We start from the raw sequence: 17,159 nt of genomic DNA, 5'->3' as shown, positions 1-17,159 counted from the left end.
CTGTCTATCACCACCCCTTGTGGTTAAATATTTTGTCCACCCTAAGCGTGGAAGGGTATACTCAGATGTGAGTCCCTTGCTCATTGCACCATCAGGATTCAAGCAAGCCGGGCCGACGACGGCTGAAATGCCGGAAACCGGTCCCCGGACGCTTGTTTCCTTCCCAGTGTAAGAATTGGCTTGGTAGTTTGGTTTACCCTGTTCCCATCATGCACTGGGACAGGAACAGACTAATTTGCATATAGCCAGGTTCTGAACTGGGATGGTGCAGTGAGCTAAAAAATGGTGTTGGATCTAGCCCTGATCTCTTGACTGGGTGAGAGTATTCTGCTTAATTCAGAAACTCTGTCCATCACCACCCCTTGTTGTTAAATATTTTGTCCACCCTAAGCGTGGAAGGGTATACTCAGATGTGAGTCCCTTGCTCATTGCACCATCAGGATTCAAGCAAGCCGGGCCGACGACGGCTGAAATGCCAGAAACCGGTCCCCGGAAGCTTGTTTCCTTCTCAGTGTAAGAATTGGCTTGGTAGTTTGGTTTGCCCTGTTCCCATCATGCACTGGGACAGGAACAGACTAATTTGCATATAGCCAGGTTCTGAACTGGGATGGTGCAGTGAGCTAAAAAACGGTGTTGGATCTAGCCCTGATCTCTTGACTGGGTGAGAGTATTCTGCTTAATTCAGAAACTCTGTCCATCACCACCCCTTGTTGTTAAATATTTTGTCCACCCTAAGCGTGGAAGGGTATACTCAGATGTGAGTCCCTTGCTCATTGCACCATCAGGATTCAAGCAAGCCGGGCCGACGACGGCTGAAATGCCAGAAACCGGTTCCCGGAAGCTTGTTTCCTTCCCAGTGTAAGAATTGGCTTGGTAGTTTGGTTTGCCCTGTTCCCATCATGCACTGGGACAGGAACAGACTAATTTGCATATAGCCAGGTTCTGAACTGGGATGGTGCAGTGAGCTAAAAAACGGTGTTGGATCTAGCCCTGATCTCTTGACTGGGTGAGAGTATTCTGCTTAATTCAGAAACTCTGTCCATCACCACCCCTTGTTGTTAAATATTTTGTCCACCCTTAGCGTGGAAGGGTATACTCAGATGTGAGTCCCTTGCTCATTGCACCATCAGGATTCAAGCAAGCCGGGCCGACGACGGCTGAAATGCCGGAAACCGGTCCCCGGACGCTTGTTTCCTTCCCAGTGTAAGAATTGGCTTGGTAGTTTGGTTTGCCCTGTTCCCATCATGCACTGGGACAGGAACAGACTAATTTGCATATAGCCAGGTTCTGAACTGGGATGGTGCAGTGAGCTAAAAAACGGTGTTGGATCTAGCCCTGATCTCTTGACTGGGTGAGAGTATTCTGCTTAATTCAGAAACTCTGTCCATCACCACCCCTTGTTGTTAAATATTTTGTCCACCCTAAGCGTGGAAGGGTATACTCAGATGTGAGTCCCTTGCTCATTGCACCATCAGGATTCAAGCAAGCCGGGCCGACGACGGCTGAAATGCCAGAAACCGGTCCCCGGAAGCTTGTTTCCTTCCCAGTGTAAGAATTGGCTTGGTAGTTTGGTTTGCCCTGTTCCCATCATGCACTGGGACAGGAACAGACTAATTTGCATATAGCCAGGTTCTGAACTGGGATGGTGCAATGAGCTAAAAAACGGTGTTGGATCTAGCCCTGATGTCTAGACTGGGTGAGAGTATTCTGCTTAATTCAGAAACTCTGTCCATCACCACCCCTTATTGTTAAATATTTTGTCCACCCTAAGCGTGGAAGGGTATACTCAGATGTGAGTCCCTTGCTCATTGCACCATCAGGATTCAAGCAAGCCGGGCCGACGACGGCTGAAATGCCAGAAACCGGTCCCCGGACGCTTGTTTCCTTCCCAGTGTAAGAATTGGCTTGGTAGTTTGGTTTACCCTGTTCCCATCATGCACTGGGACAGGAACAGACTAATTTGCATATAGCCAGGTTCTGAACTGGGATGGTGCAATGAGCTAAAAAACGGTGTTGGATCTAGCCCTGATGTCTAGACTGGGTGAGAGTATTCTGCTTAATTCAGAAACTCTGTCCATCACCACCCCTTGTTGTTAAATATTTTGTCCACCCTAAGCGTGGAAGGGTATACTCAGATGTGAGTCCCTTGCTCATTGCACCATCAGGATTCAAGCAAGCCGGGCCGACGACGGCTGAAATGCCAGAAACCGGTCCCCGGAAGCTTGTTTCCTTCCCAGTGTAAGAATTGGCTTGGTACTTTGGTTTGCCCTGTTCCCATCATGCACCTGGACAGGAACAGACTAATTTGCATATAGCCAGGTTCTGAACTGGGATGGTGCAGTGAGCTAAAAAACGGTGTTGGATCTAGCCCTGATCTCTTGACTGGGTGAGAGTATTCTGCTTAATTCAGAAACTCTGTCCATCACCACCCCTTGTTGTTAAATATTTTGTCCACCCTAAGCGTGGAAGGGTATACTCAGATGTGAGTCCCTTGCTCATTGCACCATCAGGATTCAAGCAAGCCGGGCAGACGATGGCTGAAATGCCAGAAACCGGTCCCCGGAAGCTTGTTTCCTTCCCAGTGTAAGAATTGGCTTGGTAGTTTGGTTTGCCCTGTTCCCATCATGCACTGGGACAGGAACAGACTAATTTGCATATAGCCAGGTTCTGAACTGGGATGGTGCAGTGAGCTAAAAAACGGTGTTGGATCTAGCCCTGATCTCTTGACTGGGTGAGAGTATTCTGCTTAATTCAGAAACTCTGTCTATCACCACCCCTTGTTGTTAAATATTTTGTCCACCCTAAGCGTGGAAGGGTATACTCAGATGTGAGTCCCTTGCTCATTGCACCATCAGGATTCAAGCAAGCCGGGCCGACGACGGCTGAAATGCCGGAAACCGGTCCCCGGACGCTTGTTTCCTTCCCAGTGTAAGAATTGGCTTGGTAGTTTGGTTTACCCTGTTCCCATCATGCACTGGGACAGGAACAGACTAATTTGCATATAGCCAGGTTCTGAACTGGGATGGTGCAGTGAGCTAAAAAATGGTGTTGGATCTAGCCCTGATCTCTTGACTGGGTGAGAGTATTCTGCTTAATTCAGAAACTCTGTCCATCACCACCCCTTGTTGTTAAATATTTTGTCCACCCTAAGCGTGGAAGGGTATACTCAGATGTGAGTCCCTTGCTCATTGCACCATCAGGATTCAAGCAAGCCGGGCCGACGACGGCTGAAATGCCAGAAACCGGTCCCCGGAAGCTTGTTTCCTTCCCAGTGTAAGAATTGGCTTGGTAGTTTGGTTTGCCCTGTTCCCATCATGCACTGGGACAGGAACAGACTAATTTGCATATAGCCAGGTTCTGAACTGGGATGGTGCAATGAGCTAAAAAACGGTGTTGGATCTAGCCCTGATGTCTAGACTGGGTGAGAGTATTCTGCTTAATTCAGAAACTCTGTCCATCACCACCCCTTATTGTTAAATATTTTGTCCACCCTAAGCGTGGAAGGGTATACTCAGATGTGAGTCCCTTGCTCATTGCACCATCAGGATTCAAGCAAGCCGGGCCGACGACGGCTGAAATGCCAGAAACCGGTCCCCGGAAGCTTGTTTCCTTCCCAGTGTAAGAATTGGCTTGGTAGTTTGGTTTACCCTGTTCCCATCATGCACTGGGACAGGAACAGACTAATTTGCATATAGCCAGGTTCTGAACTGGGATGGTGCAGTGAGCTAAAAAATGGTGTTGGATCTAGCCCTGATCTCTTGACTGGGTGAGAGTATTCTGCTTAATTCAGAAACTCTGTCCATCACCACCCCTTGTTGTTAAATATTTTGTCCACCCTAAGCGTGGAAGGGTATACTCAGATGTGAGTCCCTTGCTCATTGCACCATCAGGATTCAAGCAAGCCGGGCCGACGACGGCTGAAATGCCAGAAACCGGTCCCCGGAAGCTTGTTTCCTTCCCAGTGTAAGAATTGGCTTGGTAGTTTGGTTTGCCCTGTTCCCATCATGCACTGGGACAGGAACAGACTAATTTGCATAAAGCCAGGTTCTGAACTGGGATGGTGCAGTGAGCTAAAAAACAGTGTTGGATCTAGCCCTGATCTCTTGACTGGGTGAGAGTATTCTGCTTAATTCAGAAACTCTGTCCATCACCACCCCTTGTTGTTAAATATTTTGTCCACCCTAAGCGTGGAAGGGTATACTCAGATGTGAGTCCCTTGCTCATTGCACCATCAGGATTCAAGCAAGCCGGGCCGACGACGGCTGAAATGCCAGAAACCGGTTCCCGGAAGCTTGTTTCCTTCCCAGTGTAAGAATTGGCTTGGTAGTTTGGTTTGCCCTGTTCCCATCATGCACTGGGACAGGAACAGACTAATTTGCATATAGCCAGGTTCTGAACTGGGATGGTGCAGTGAGCTAAAAAACAATGTTGGATCTAGCCCTGATCTCTTGACTGGGTGAGAGTATTCTGCTTAATTCAGAAACTCTGTCCATCACCACCCCTTGTTGTTAAATATTTTGTCCACCCTTAGCGTGGAAGGGTATACTCAGATGTGAGTCCCTTGCTCATTGCACCATCAGGATTCAAGCAAGCCGGGCCGACGACGGCTGAAATGCCAGAAACCGGTCCCCGGAAGCTTGTTTCCTTCCCAGTGTAAGAATTGGCTTGGTAGTTTGGTTTGCCCTGTTCCCATCATGCACTGGGACAGGAACAGACTAATTTGCATATAGCCAGGTTCTGAACTGGGATGGTGCAGTGAGCTAAAAAATGGTGTTGGATCTAGCCCTGATCTCTTGACTGGGTGAGAGTATTCTGCTTAATTCAGAAACTCTGTCCATCACCACCCCTTGTTGTTAAATATTTTGTCCACCCTAAGCGTGGAAGGGTATACTCAGATGTGAGTCCCTTGCTCATTGCACCATCAGGATTCAAGCAAGCCGGGCCGACGACGGCTGAAATGCCAGAAACCGGTCCCCGGAAGCTTGTTTCCTTCCCAGTGTAAGAATTGGCTTGGTAGTTTGCTTTGCCCTGTTCCCATCATGCACTGGGACAGGAACAGACTAATTTGCATAAAGCCAGGTTCTGAACTGGGATGGTGCAGTGAGCTAAAAAACAGTGTTGGATCTAGCCCTGATCTCTTGACTGGGTGAGAGTATTCTGCTTAATTCAGAAACGCTGTCCATCACCACCCCTTGTTGTTAAATATTTTGTCCACCCTAAGCATGGAAGGGTATACTCAGATGTGAGTCCCTTGCTCATTGCACCATCAGGATTCAAGCAAGCCGGGCCGACGACGGCTGAAATGCCAGAAACCGGTCCCCGGAAGCTTGTTTCCTTCCCAGTGTAAGAATTGGCTTGGTAGTTTGGTTTGCCCTGTTCCCATCATGCACTGGGACAGGAACAGACTAATTTGCATATAGCCAGGTTCTGAACTGGGATGGTGCAGTGAGCTAAAAAACGGTGTTGGATCTAGCCCTGATCTCTTGACTGGGGGAGAGTATTCTGCTTAATTCAGAAACTCTGTCCATCACCACCCCTTGTTGTTAAATATTTTGTCCACCCTTAGCGTGGAAGGGTATACTCAGATGTGAGTCCCTTGCTCATTGCACCATCAGGATTCAAGCAAGCCGGGCAGACGATGGCTGAAATGCCAGAAACCGGTCCCCGGAAGCTTGTTTCCTTCCCAGTGTAAGAATTGGCTTGGTAGTTTGGTTTGCCCTGTTCCCATCATGCACTGGGACAGGAACAGACTAATTTGCATATAGCCAGGTTCTGAACTGGGATGGTGCAGTGAGCTAAAAAACGGTGTTGGATCTAGCCCTGATCTCTTGACTGGGTGAGAGTATTCTGCTTAATTCAGAAACTCTGTCTATCACCACCCCTTGTTGTTAAATATTTTGTCCACCCTAAGCGTGGAAGGGTATACTCAGATGTGAGTCCCTTGCTCATTGCACCATCAGGATTCAAGCAAGCCGGGCCGACGACGGCTGAAATGCCGGAAACCGGTCCCCGGACGCTTGTTTCCTTCCCAGTGTAAGAATTGGCTTGGTAGTTTGGTTTACCCTGTTCCCATCATGCACTGGGACAGGAACAGACTAATTTGCATATAGCCAGGTTCTGAACTGGGATGGTGCAGTGAGCTAAAAAATGGTGTTGGATCTAGCCCTGATCTCTTGACTGGGTGAGAGTATTCTGCTTAATTCAGAAACTCTGTCCATCACCACCCCTTGTTGTTAAATATTTTGTCCACCCTAAGCGTGGAAGGGTATACTCAGATGTGAGTCCCTTGCTCATTGCACCATCAGGATTCAAGCAAGCCGGGCCGACGACGGCTGAAATGCCAGAAACCGGTCCCCGGAAGCTTGTTTCCTTCCCAGTGTAAGAATTGGCTTGGTAGTTTGGTTTGCCCTGTTCCCATCATGCACTGGGACAGGAACAGACTAATTTGCATAAAGCCAGGTTCTGAACTGGGATGGTGCAGTGAGCTAAAAAACAGTGTTGGATCTAGCCCTGATCTCTTGACTGGGTGAGAGTATTCTGCTTAATTCAGAAACTCTGTCCATCACCACCCCTTGTTGTTAAATATTTTGTCCACCCTAAGCGTGGAAGGGTATACTCAGATGTGAGTCCCTTGCTCATTGCACCATCAGGATTCAAGCAAGCCGGGCCGACGACGGCTGAAATGCCAGAAACCGGTTCCCGGAAGCTTGTTTCCTTCCCAGTGTAAGAATTGGCTTGGTAGTTTGGTTTGCCCTGTTCCCATCATGCACTGGGACAGGAACAGACTAATTTGCATATAGCCAGGTTCTGAACTGGGATGGTGCAGTGAGCTAAAAAACAATGTTGGATCTAGCCCTGATCTCTTGACTGGGTGAGAGTATTCTGCTTAATTCAGAAACTCTGTCCATCACCACCCCTTGTTGTTAAATATTTTGTCCACCCTTAGCGTGGAAGGGTATACTCAGATGTGAGTCCCTTGCTCATTGCACCATCAGGATTCAAGCAAGCCGGGCCGACGACGGCTGAAATGCCAGAAACCGGTCCCCGGAAGCTTGTTTCCTTCCCAGTGTAAGAATTGGCTTGGTAGTTTGGTTTGCCCTGTTCCCATCATGCACTGGGACAGGAACAGACTAATTTGCATATAGCCAGGTTCTGAACTGGGATGGTGCAGTGAGCTAAAAAACGGTGTTGGATCTAGCCCTGATCTCTTGACTGGGGGAGAGTATTCTGCTTAATTCAGAAACTCTGTCCATCACCACCCCTTGTTGTTAAATATTTTGTCCACCCTTAGCGTGGAAGGGTATACTCAGATGTGAGTCCCTTGCTCATTGCACCATCAGGATTCAAGCAAGCCGGGCAGACGATGGCTGAAATGCCAGAAACCGGTCCCCGGAAGCTTGTTTCCTTCCCAGTGTAAGAATTGGCTTGGTAGTTTGGTTTGCCCTGTTCCCATCATGCACTGGGACAGGAACAGACTAATTTGCATATAGCCAGGTTCTGAACTGGGATGGTGCAGTGAGCTAAAAAACGGTGTTGGATCTAGCCCTGATCTCTTGACTGGGTGAGAGTATTCTGCTTAATTCAGAAACTCTGTCTATCACCACCCCTTGTGGTTAAATATTTTGTCCACCCTAAGCGTGGAAGGGTATACTCAGATGTGAGTCCCTTGCTCATTGCACCATCAGGATTCAAGCAAGCCGGGCCGACGACGGCTGAAATGCCGGAAACCGGTCCCCGGACGCTTGTTTCCTTCCCAGTGTAAGAATTGGCTTGGTAGTTTGGTTTACCCTGTTCCCATCATGCACTGGGACAGGAACAGACTAATTTGCATATAGCCAGGTTCTGAACTGGGATGGTGCAGTGAGCTAAAAAATGGTGTTGGATCTAGCCCTGATCTCTTGACTGGGTGAGAGTATTCTGCTTAATTCAGAAACTCTGTCCATCACCACCCCTTGTTGTTAAATATTTTGTCCACCCTAAGCGTGGAAGGGTATACTCAGATGTGAGTCCCTTGCTCATTGCACCATCAGGATTCAAGCAAGCCGGGCCGACGACGGCTGAAATGCCAGAAACCGGTCCCCGGAAGCTTGTTTCCTTCTCAGTGTAAGAATTGGCTTGGTAGTTTGGTTTGCCCTGTTCCCATCATGCACTGGGACAGGAACAGACTAATTTGCATATAGCCAGGTTCTGAACTGGGATGGTGCAGTGAGCTAAAAAACGGTGTTGGATCTAGCCCTGATCTCTTGACTGGGTGAGAGTATTCTGCTTAATTCAGAAACTCTGTCCATCACCACCCCTTGTTGTTAAATATTTTGTCCACCCTAAGCGTGGAAGGGTATACTCAGATGTGAGTCCCTTGCTCATTGCACCATCAGGATTCAAGCAAGCCGGGCCGACGACGGCTGAAATGCCAGAAACCGGTTCCCGGAAGCTTGTTTCCTTCCCAGTGTAAGAATTGGCTTGGTAGTTTGGTTTGCCCTGTTCCCATCATGCACTGGGACAGGAACAGACTAATTTGCATATAGCCAGGTTCTGAACTGGGATGGTGCAGTGAGCTAAAAAACGGTGTTGGATCTAGCCCTGATCTCTTGACTGGGTGAGAGTATTCTGCTTAATTCAGAAACTCTGTCCATCACCACCCCTTGTTGTTAAATATTTTGTCCACCCTTAGCGTGGAAGGGTATACTCAGATGTGAGTCCCTTGCTCATTGCACCATCAGGATTCAAGCAAGCCGGGCCGACGACGGCTGAAATGCCGGAAACCGGTCCCCGGACGCTTGTTTCCTTCCCAGTGTAAGAATTGGCTTGGTAGTTTGGTTTGCCCTGTTCCCATCATGCACTGGGACAGGAACAGACTAATTTGCATATAGCCAGGTTCTGAACTGGGATGGTGCAGTGAGCTAAAAAACGGTGTTGGATCTAGCCCTGATCTCTTGACTGGGTGAGAGTATTCTGCTTAATTCAGAAACTCTGTCCATCACCACCCCTTGTTGTTAAATATTTTGTCCACCCTAAGCGTGGAAGGGTATACTCAGATGTGAGTCCCTTGCTCATTGCACCATCAGGATTCAAGCAAGCCGGGCCGACGACGGCTGAAATGCCAGAAACCGGTCCCCGGAAGCTTGTTTCCTTCCCAGTGTAAGAATTGGCTTGGTAGTTTGGTTTGCCCTGTTCCCATCATGCACTGGGACAGGAACAGACTAATTTGCATATAGCCAGGTTCTGAACTGGGATGGTGCAATGAGCTAAAAAACGGTGTTGGATCTAGCCCTGATGTCTAGACTGGGTGAGAGTATTCTGCTTAATTCAGAAACTCTGTCCATCACCACCCCTTATTGTTAAATATTTTGTCCACCCTAAGCGTGGAAGGGTATACTCAGATGTGAGTCCCTTGCTCATTGCACCATCAGGATTCAAGCAAGCCGGGCCGACGACGGCTGAAATGCCAGAAACCGGTCCCCGGACGCTTGTTTCCTTCCCAGTGTAAGAATTGGCTTGGTAGTTTGGTTTACCCTGTTCCCATCATGCACTGGGACAGGAACAGACTAATTTGCATATAGCCAGGTTCTGAACTGGGATGGTGCAATGAGCTAAAAAACGGTGTTGGATCTAGCCCTGATGTCTAGACTGGGTGAGAGTATTCTGCTTAATTCAGAAACTCTGTCCATCACCACCCCTTGTTGTTAAATATTTTGTCCACCCTAAGCGTGGAAGGGTATACTCAGATGTGAGTCCCTTGCTCATTGCACCATCAGGATTCAAGCAAGCCGGGCCGACGACGGCTGAAATGCCAGAAACCGGTCCCCGGAAGCTTGTTTCCTTCCCAGTGTAAGAATTGGCTTGGTACTTTGGTTTGCCCTGTTCCCATCATGCACCTGGACAGGAACAGACTAATTTGCATATAGCCAGGTTCTGAACTGGGATGGTGCAGTGAGCTAAAAAACGGTGTTGGATCTAGCCCTGATCTCTTGACTGGGTGAGAGTATTCTGCTTAATTCAGAAACTCTGTCCATCACCACCCCTTGTTGTTAAATATTTTGTCCACCCTAAGCGTGGAAGGGTATACTCAGATGTGAGTCCCTTGCTCATTGCACCATCAGGATTCAAGCAAGCCGGGCAGACGATGGCTGAAATGCCAGAAACCGGTCCCCGGAAGCTTGTTTCCTTCCCAGTGTAAGAATTGGCTTGGTAGTTTGGTTTGCCCTGTTCCCATCATGCACTGGGACAGGAACAGACTAATTTGCATATAGCCAGGTTCTGAACTGGGATGGTGCAGTGAGCTAAAAAACGGTGTTGGATCTAGCCCTGATCTCTTGACTGGGTGAGAGTATTCTGCTTAATTCAGAAACTCTGTCTATCACCACCCCTTGTTGTTAAATATTTTGTCCACCCTAAGCGTGGAAGGGTATACTCAGATGTGAGTCCCTTGCTCATTGCACCATCAGGATTCAAGCAAGCCGGGCCGACGACGGCTGAAATGCCGGAAACCGGTCCCCGGACGCTTGTTTCCTTCCCAGTGTAAGAATTGGCTTGGTAGTTTGGTTTACCCTGTTCCCATCATGCACTGGGACAGGAACAGACTAATTTGCATATAGCCAGGTTCTGAACTGGGATGGTGCAGTGAGCTAAAAAATGGTGTTGGATCTAGCCCTGATCTCTTGACTGGGTGAGAGTATTCTGCTTAATTCAGAAACTCTGTCCATCACCACCCCTTGTTGTTAAATATTTTGTCCACCCTAAGCGTGGAAGGGTATACTCAGATGTGAGTCCCTTGCTCATTGCACCATCAGGATTCAAGCAAGCCGGGCCGACGACGGCTGAAATGCCAGAAACCGGTCCCCGGAAGCTTGTTTCCTTCCCAGTGTAAGAATTGGCTTGGTAGTTTGGTTTGCCCTGTTCCCATCATGCACTGGGACAGGAACAGACTAATTTGCATATAGCCAGGTTCTGAACTGGGATGGTGCAATGAGCTAAAAAACGGTGTTGGATCTAGCCCTGATGTCTAGACTGGGTGAGAGTATTCTGCTTAATTCAGAAACTCTGTCCATCACCACCCCTTATTGTTAAATATTTTGTCCACCCTAAGCGTGGAAGGGTATACTCAGATGTGAGTCCCTTGCTCATTGCACCATCAGGATTCAAGCAAGCCGGGCCGACGACGGCTGAAATGCCAGAAACCGGTCCCCGGAAGCTTGTTTCCTTCCCAGTGTAAGAATTGGCTTGGTAGTTTGGTTTACCCTGTTCCCATCATGCACTGGGACAGGAACAGACTAATTTGCATATAGCCAGGTTCTGAACTGGGATGGTGCAGTGAGCTAAAAAATGGTGTTGGATCTAGCCCTGATCTCTTGACTGGGTGAGAGTATTCTGCTTAATTCAGAAACTCTGTCCATCACCACCCCTTGTTGTTAAATATTTTGTCCACCCTAAGCGTGGAAGGGTATACTCAGATGTGAGTCCCTTGCTCATTGCACCATCAGGATTCAAGCAAGCCGGGCCGACGACGGCTGAAATGCCAGAAACCGGTCCCCGGAAGCTTGTTTCCTTCCCAGTGTAAGAATTGGCTTGGTAGTTTGGTTTGCCCTGTTCCCATCATGCACTGGGACAGGAACAGACTAATTTGCATAAAGCCAGGTTCTGAACTGGGATGGTGCAGTGAGCTAAAAAACAGTGTTGGATCTAGCCCTGATCTCTTGACTGGGTGAGAGTATTCTGCTTAATTCAGAAACTCTGTCCATCACCACCCCTTGTTGTTAAATATTTTGTCCACCCTAAGCGTGGAAGGGTATACTCAGATGTGAGTCCCTTGCTCATTGCACCATCAGGATTCAAGCAAGCCGGGCCGACGACGGCTGAAATGCCAGAAACCGGTTCCCGGAAGCTTGTTTCCTTCCCAGTGTAAGAATTGGCTTGGTAGTTTGGTTTGCCCTGTTCCCATCATGCACTGGGACAGGAACAGACTAATTTGCATATAGCCAGGTTCTGAACTGGGATGGTGCAGTGAGCTAAAAAACAATGTTGGATCTAGCCCTGATCTCTTGACTGGGTGAGAGTATTCTGCTTAATTCAGAAACTCTGTCCATCACCACCCCTTGTTGTTAAATATTTTGTCCACCCTTAGCGTGGAAGGGTATACTCAGATGTGAGTCCCTTGCTCATTGCACCATCAGGATTCAAGCAAGCCGGGCCGACGACGGCTGAAATGCCAGAAACCGGTCCCCGGAAGCTTGTTTCCTTCCCAGTGTAAGAATTGGCTTGGTAGTTTGGTTTGCCCTGTTCCCATCATGCACTGGGACAGGAACAGACTAATCTGCATATAGCCAGGTTCTGAACTGGGATGGTGCAGTGAGCTAAAAAACGGTGTTGGATCTAGCCCTGATCTCTTGACTGGGGGAGAGTATTCTGCTTAATTCAGAAACTCTGTCCATCACCACCCCTTGTTGTTAAATATTTTGTCCACCCTTAGCGTGGAAGGGTATACTCAGATGTGAGTCCCTTGCTCATTGCACCATCAGGATTCAAGCAAGCCGGGCAGACGATGGCTGAAATGCCAGAAACCGGTCCCCGGAAGCTTGTTTCCTTCCCAGTGTAAGAATTGGCTTGGTAGTTTGGTTTGCCCTGTTCCCATCATGCACTGGGACAGGAACAGACTAATTTGCATATAGCCAGGTTCTGAACTGGGATGGTGCAGTGAGCTAAAAAACGGTGTTGGATCTAGCCCTGATCTCTTGACTGGGTGAGAGTATTCTGCTTAATTCAGAAACTCTGTCTATCACCACCCCTTGTTGTTAAATATTTTGTCCACCCTAAGCGTGGAAGGGTATACTCAGATGTGAGTCCCTTGCTCATTGCACCATCAGGATTCAAGCAAGCCGGGCCGACGACGGCTGAAATGCCGGAAACCGGTCCCCGGACGCTTGTTTCCTTCCCAGTGTAAGAATTGGCTTGGTAGTTTGGTTTACCCTGTTCCCATCATGCACTGGGACAGGAACAGACTAATTTGCATATAGCCAGGTTCTGAACTGGGATGGTGCAGTGAGCTAAAAAATGGTGTTGGATCTAGCCCTGATCTCTTGACTGGGTGAGAGTATTCTGCTTAATTCAGAAACTCTGTCCATCACCACCCCTTGTTGTTAAATATTTTGTCCACCCTAAGCGTGGAAGGGTATACTCAGATGTGAGTCCCTTGCTCATTGCACCATCAGGATTCAAGCAAGCCGGGCCGACGACGGCTGAAATGCCAGAAACCGGTCCCCGGAAGCTTGTTTCCTTCTCAGTGTAAGAATTGGCTTGGTAGTTTGGTTTGCCCTGTTCCCATCATGCACTGGGACAGGAACAGACTAATTTGCATAAAGCCAGGTTCTGAACTGGGATGGTGCAGTGAGCTAAAAAACAGTGTTAGATCTAGCCCTGATCTCTTGACTGGGTGAGAGTATTCTGCTTAATTCAGAAACTCTGTCCATCACCACCCCTTGTTGTTAAATATTTTGTCCACCCTAAGCGTGGAAGGGTATACTCAGATGTGAGTCCCTTGCTCATTGCACCATCAGGATTCAAGCAAGCCGGGCCGACGACGGCTGAAATGCCAGAAACCGGTTCCCGGAAGCTTGTTTCCTTCCCAGTGTAAGAATTGGCTTGGTAGTTTGGTTTGCCCTGTTCCCATCATGCACTGGGACAGGAACAGACTAATTTGCATATAGCCAGGTTCTGAACTGGGATGGTGCAGTGAGCTAAAAAACGGTGTTGGATCTAGCCCTGATCTCTTGACTGGGTGAGAGTATTCTGCTTAATTCAGAAACTCTGTCCATCACCACCCCTTGTTGTTAAATATTTTGTCCACCCTTAGCGTGGAAGGGTATACTCAGATGTGAGTCCCTTGCTCATTGCACCATCAGGATTCAAGCAAGCCGGGCCGACGACGGCTGAAATGCCAGAAACCGGTCCCCGGAAGCTTGTTTCCTTCCCAGTGTAAGAATTGGCTTGGTAGTTTGGTTTGCCCTGTTCCCATCATGCACTGGGACAGGAACAGACTAATTTGCATATAGCCAGGTTCTGAACTGGGATGGTGCAGTGAGCTAAAAAACGGTGTTGGATCTAGCCCTGATCTCTTGACTGGGTGAGAGTATTCTGCTTAATTCAGAAACTCTGTCCATCACCACCCCTTGTTGTTAAATATTTTGTCCACCCTAAGCGTGGAAGGGTATACTCAGATGTGAGTCCCTTGCTCATTGCACCATCAGGATTCAAGCAAGTCGGGCCGACGACGGCTGAAATGCCAGAAACCGGTCCCCGGAAGCTTGTTTCCTTCCCGTGTAAGAATTGGCTTGGTAGTTTGGTTTGCCCTGTTCCCATCATGCACTGGGACAGGAACAGACTAATTTGCATATAGCCAGGTTCTGAACTGGGATGGTGCAATGAGCTAAAAAACGGTGTTGGATCTAGCCCTGATGTCTAGACTGGGTGAGAGTATTCTGCTTAATTCAGAAACTCTGTCCATCACCACCCCTTATTGTTAAATATTTTGTCCACCCTAAGCGTGGAAGGGTATACTCAGATGTGAGTCCCTTGCTCATTGCACCATCAGGATTCAAGCAAGCCGGGCCGACGACGGCTGAAATGCCAGAAACCGGTCCCCGGAAGCTTGTTTCCTTCCCAGTGTAAGAATTGGCTTGGTAGTTTGGTTTGCCCTGTTCCCATCATGCACTGGGACAGGAACAGACTAATTTGCATATAGCCAGGTTCTGAACTGGGATGGTGCAATGAGCTAAAAAACGGTGTTGGATCTAGCCCTGATGTCTAGACTGGGTGAGAGTATTCTGCTTAATTCAGAAACTCTGTCCATCACCACCCCTTGTTGTTAAATATTTTGTCCACCCTAAGCGTGGAAGGGTATACTCAGATGTGAGTCCCTTGCTCATTGCACCATCAGGATTCAAGCAAGCCGGGCCGACGACGGCTGAAATGCCAGAAACCGGTCCCCGGAAGCTTGTTTCCTTCCCAGTGTAAGAATTGGCTTGGTACTTTGGTTTGCCCTGTTCCCATCATGCACCTGGACAGGAACAGACTAATTTGCATATAGCCAGGTTCTGAACTGGGATGGTGCAGTGAGCTAAAAAACGGTGTTGGATCTAGCCCTGATCTCTTGACTGGGTGAGAGTATTCTGCTTAATTCAGAAACTCTGTCCATCACCACCCCTTGTTGTTAAATATTTTGTCCACCCTAAGCGTGGAAGGGTATACTCAGATGTGAGTCCCTTGCTCATTGCACCATCAGGATTCAAGCAAGCCGGGCCGACGACGGCTGAAATGCCAGAAACCGGTCCCCGGAAGCTTGTTTCCTTCCCAGTGTAAGAATTGGCTTGGTAGTTTGGTTTGCCCTGTTCCCATCATGCACTGGGACAGGAACAGACTAATTTGCATATAGCCAGGTTCTGAACTGGGATGGTGCAGTGAGCTAAAAAACGGTGTTGGATCTAGCCCTGATCTCTTGACTGGGTGAGAGTATTCTGCTTAATTCAGAAACTCTGTCCATCACCACCCCTTGTTGTTAAATATTTTGTCCACCCTAAGCGTGGAAGGGTATACTCAGATGTGAGTCCCTTGCTCATTGCACCATCAGGATTCAAGCAAGTCGGGCCGACGACGGCTGAAATGCCAGAAACCGGTCCCCGGAAGCTTGTTTCCTTCCCAGTGTAAGAATTGGCTTGGTAGTTTGGTTTGCCCTGTTCCCATCATGCACTGGGACAGGAACAGACTAATTTGCATATAGCCAGGTTCTGAACTGGGATGGTGCAATGAGCTAAAAAACGGTGTTGGATCTAGCCCTGATGTCTAGACTGGGTGAGAGTATTCTGCTTAATTCAGAAACTCTGTCCATCACCACCCCTTATTGTTAAATATTTTGTCCACCCTAAGCGTGGAAGGGTATACTCAGATGTGAGTCCCTTGCTCATTGCACCATCAGGATTCAAGCAAGCCGGGCCGACGACGGCTGAAATGCCAGAAACCGGTCCCCGGAAGCTTGTTTCCTTCCCAGTGTAAGAATTGGCTTGGTAGTTTGGTTTGCCCTGTTCCCATCATGCACTGGGACAGGAACAGACTAATTTGCATATAGCCAGGTTCTGAACTGGGATGGTGCAATGAGCTAAAAAACGGTGTTGGATCTAGCCCTGATGTCTAGACTGGGTGAGAGTATTCTGCTTAATTCAGAAACTCTGTCCATCACCACCCCTTGTTGTTAAATATTTTGTCCACCCTAAGCGTGGAAGGGTATACTCAGATGTGAGTCCCTTGCTCATTGCACCATCAGGATTCAAGCAAGCCGGGCCGACGACGGCTGAAATGCCAGAAACCGGTCCCCGGAAGCTTGTTTCCTTCCCAGTGTAAGAATTGGCTTGGTACTTTGGTTTGCCCTGTTCCCATCATGCACCTGGACAGGAACAGACTAATTTGCATATAGCCAGGTTCTGAACTGGGATGGTGCAGTGAGCTAAAAAACGGTGTTGGATCTAGCCCTGATCTCTTGACTGGGTGAGAGTATTCTGCTTAATTCAGAAACTCTGTCCATCACCACCCCTTGTTGTTAAATATTTTGTCCACCCTAAGCGTGGAAGGGTATACTCAGATGTGAGTCCCTTGCTCATTGCACCATCAGGATTCAAGCAAGCCGGGCCGACGACGGCTGAAATGCCAGAAACCGGTCCCCGGAAGCTTGTTTACTTCCCAGTGTAAGAATTGGCTTGGTAGTTTGGTTTACCCTGTTCCCATCATGCACTGGGACAGGAACAGACTAATTTGCATATAGCCAGGTTCTGAACTGGGATGGTGCAGTGAGCTAAAAAATGGTGTTGGATCTAGCCCTGATCTCTTGACTGGGTGAGAGTATTCTGCTTAATTCAGAAACTCTGTCCATCACCACCCCTTGTTGTTAAATATTTTGTCCACCCTAAGCGTGGAAGGGTATACTCAGATGTGAGTCCCTTGCTCATTGCACCATCAGGATTCAAGCAAGCCGGGCCTACGACGGCTGAAATGCCAGAAACCGGTCCCCGGAAGCTTGTTTCCTTCCCAGTGTAAGAATTGGCTTTGTAGTTTGGTTTGCCCTGTTCCCATCATGCACTGGGACAGGAACAGACTAATTTGCATATAGCCAGGTTCTG

This window comes from Lissotriton helveticus, chromosome 3_2 (assembly GCF_964261635.1).
Source record: "Lissotriton helveticus chromosome 3_2, aLisHel1.1, whole genome shotgun sequence".
Lineage (NCBI taxonomy): Eukaryota > Metazoa > Chordata > Amphibia > Caudata > Salamandridae > Lissotriton > Lissotriton helveticus.
This window is presented reverse-complemented; position numbering follows the sequence as displayed.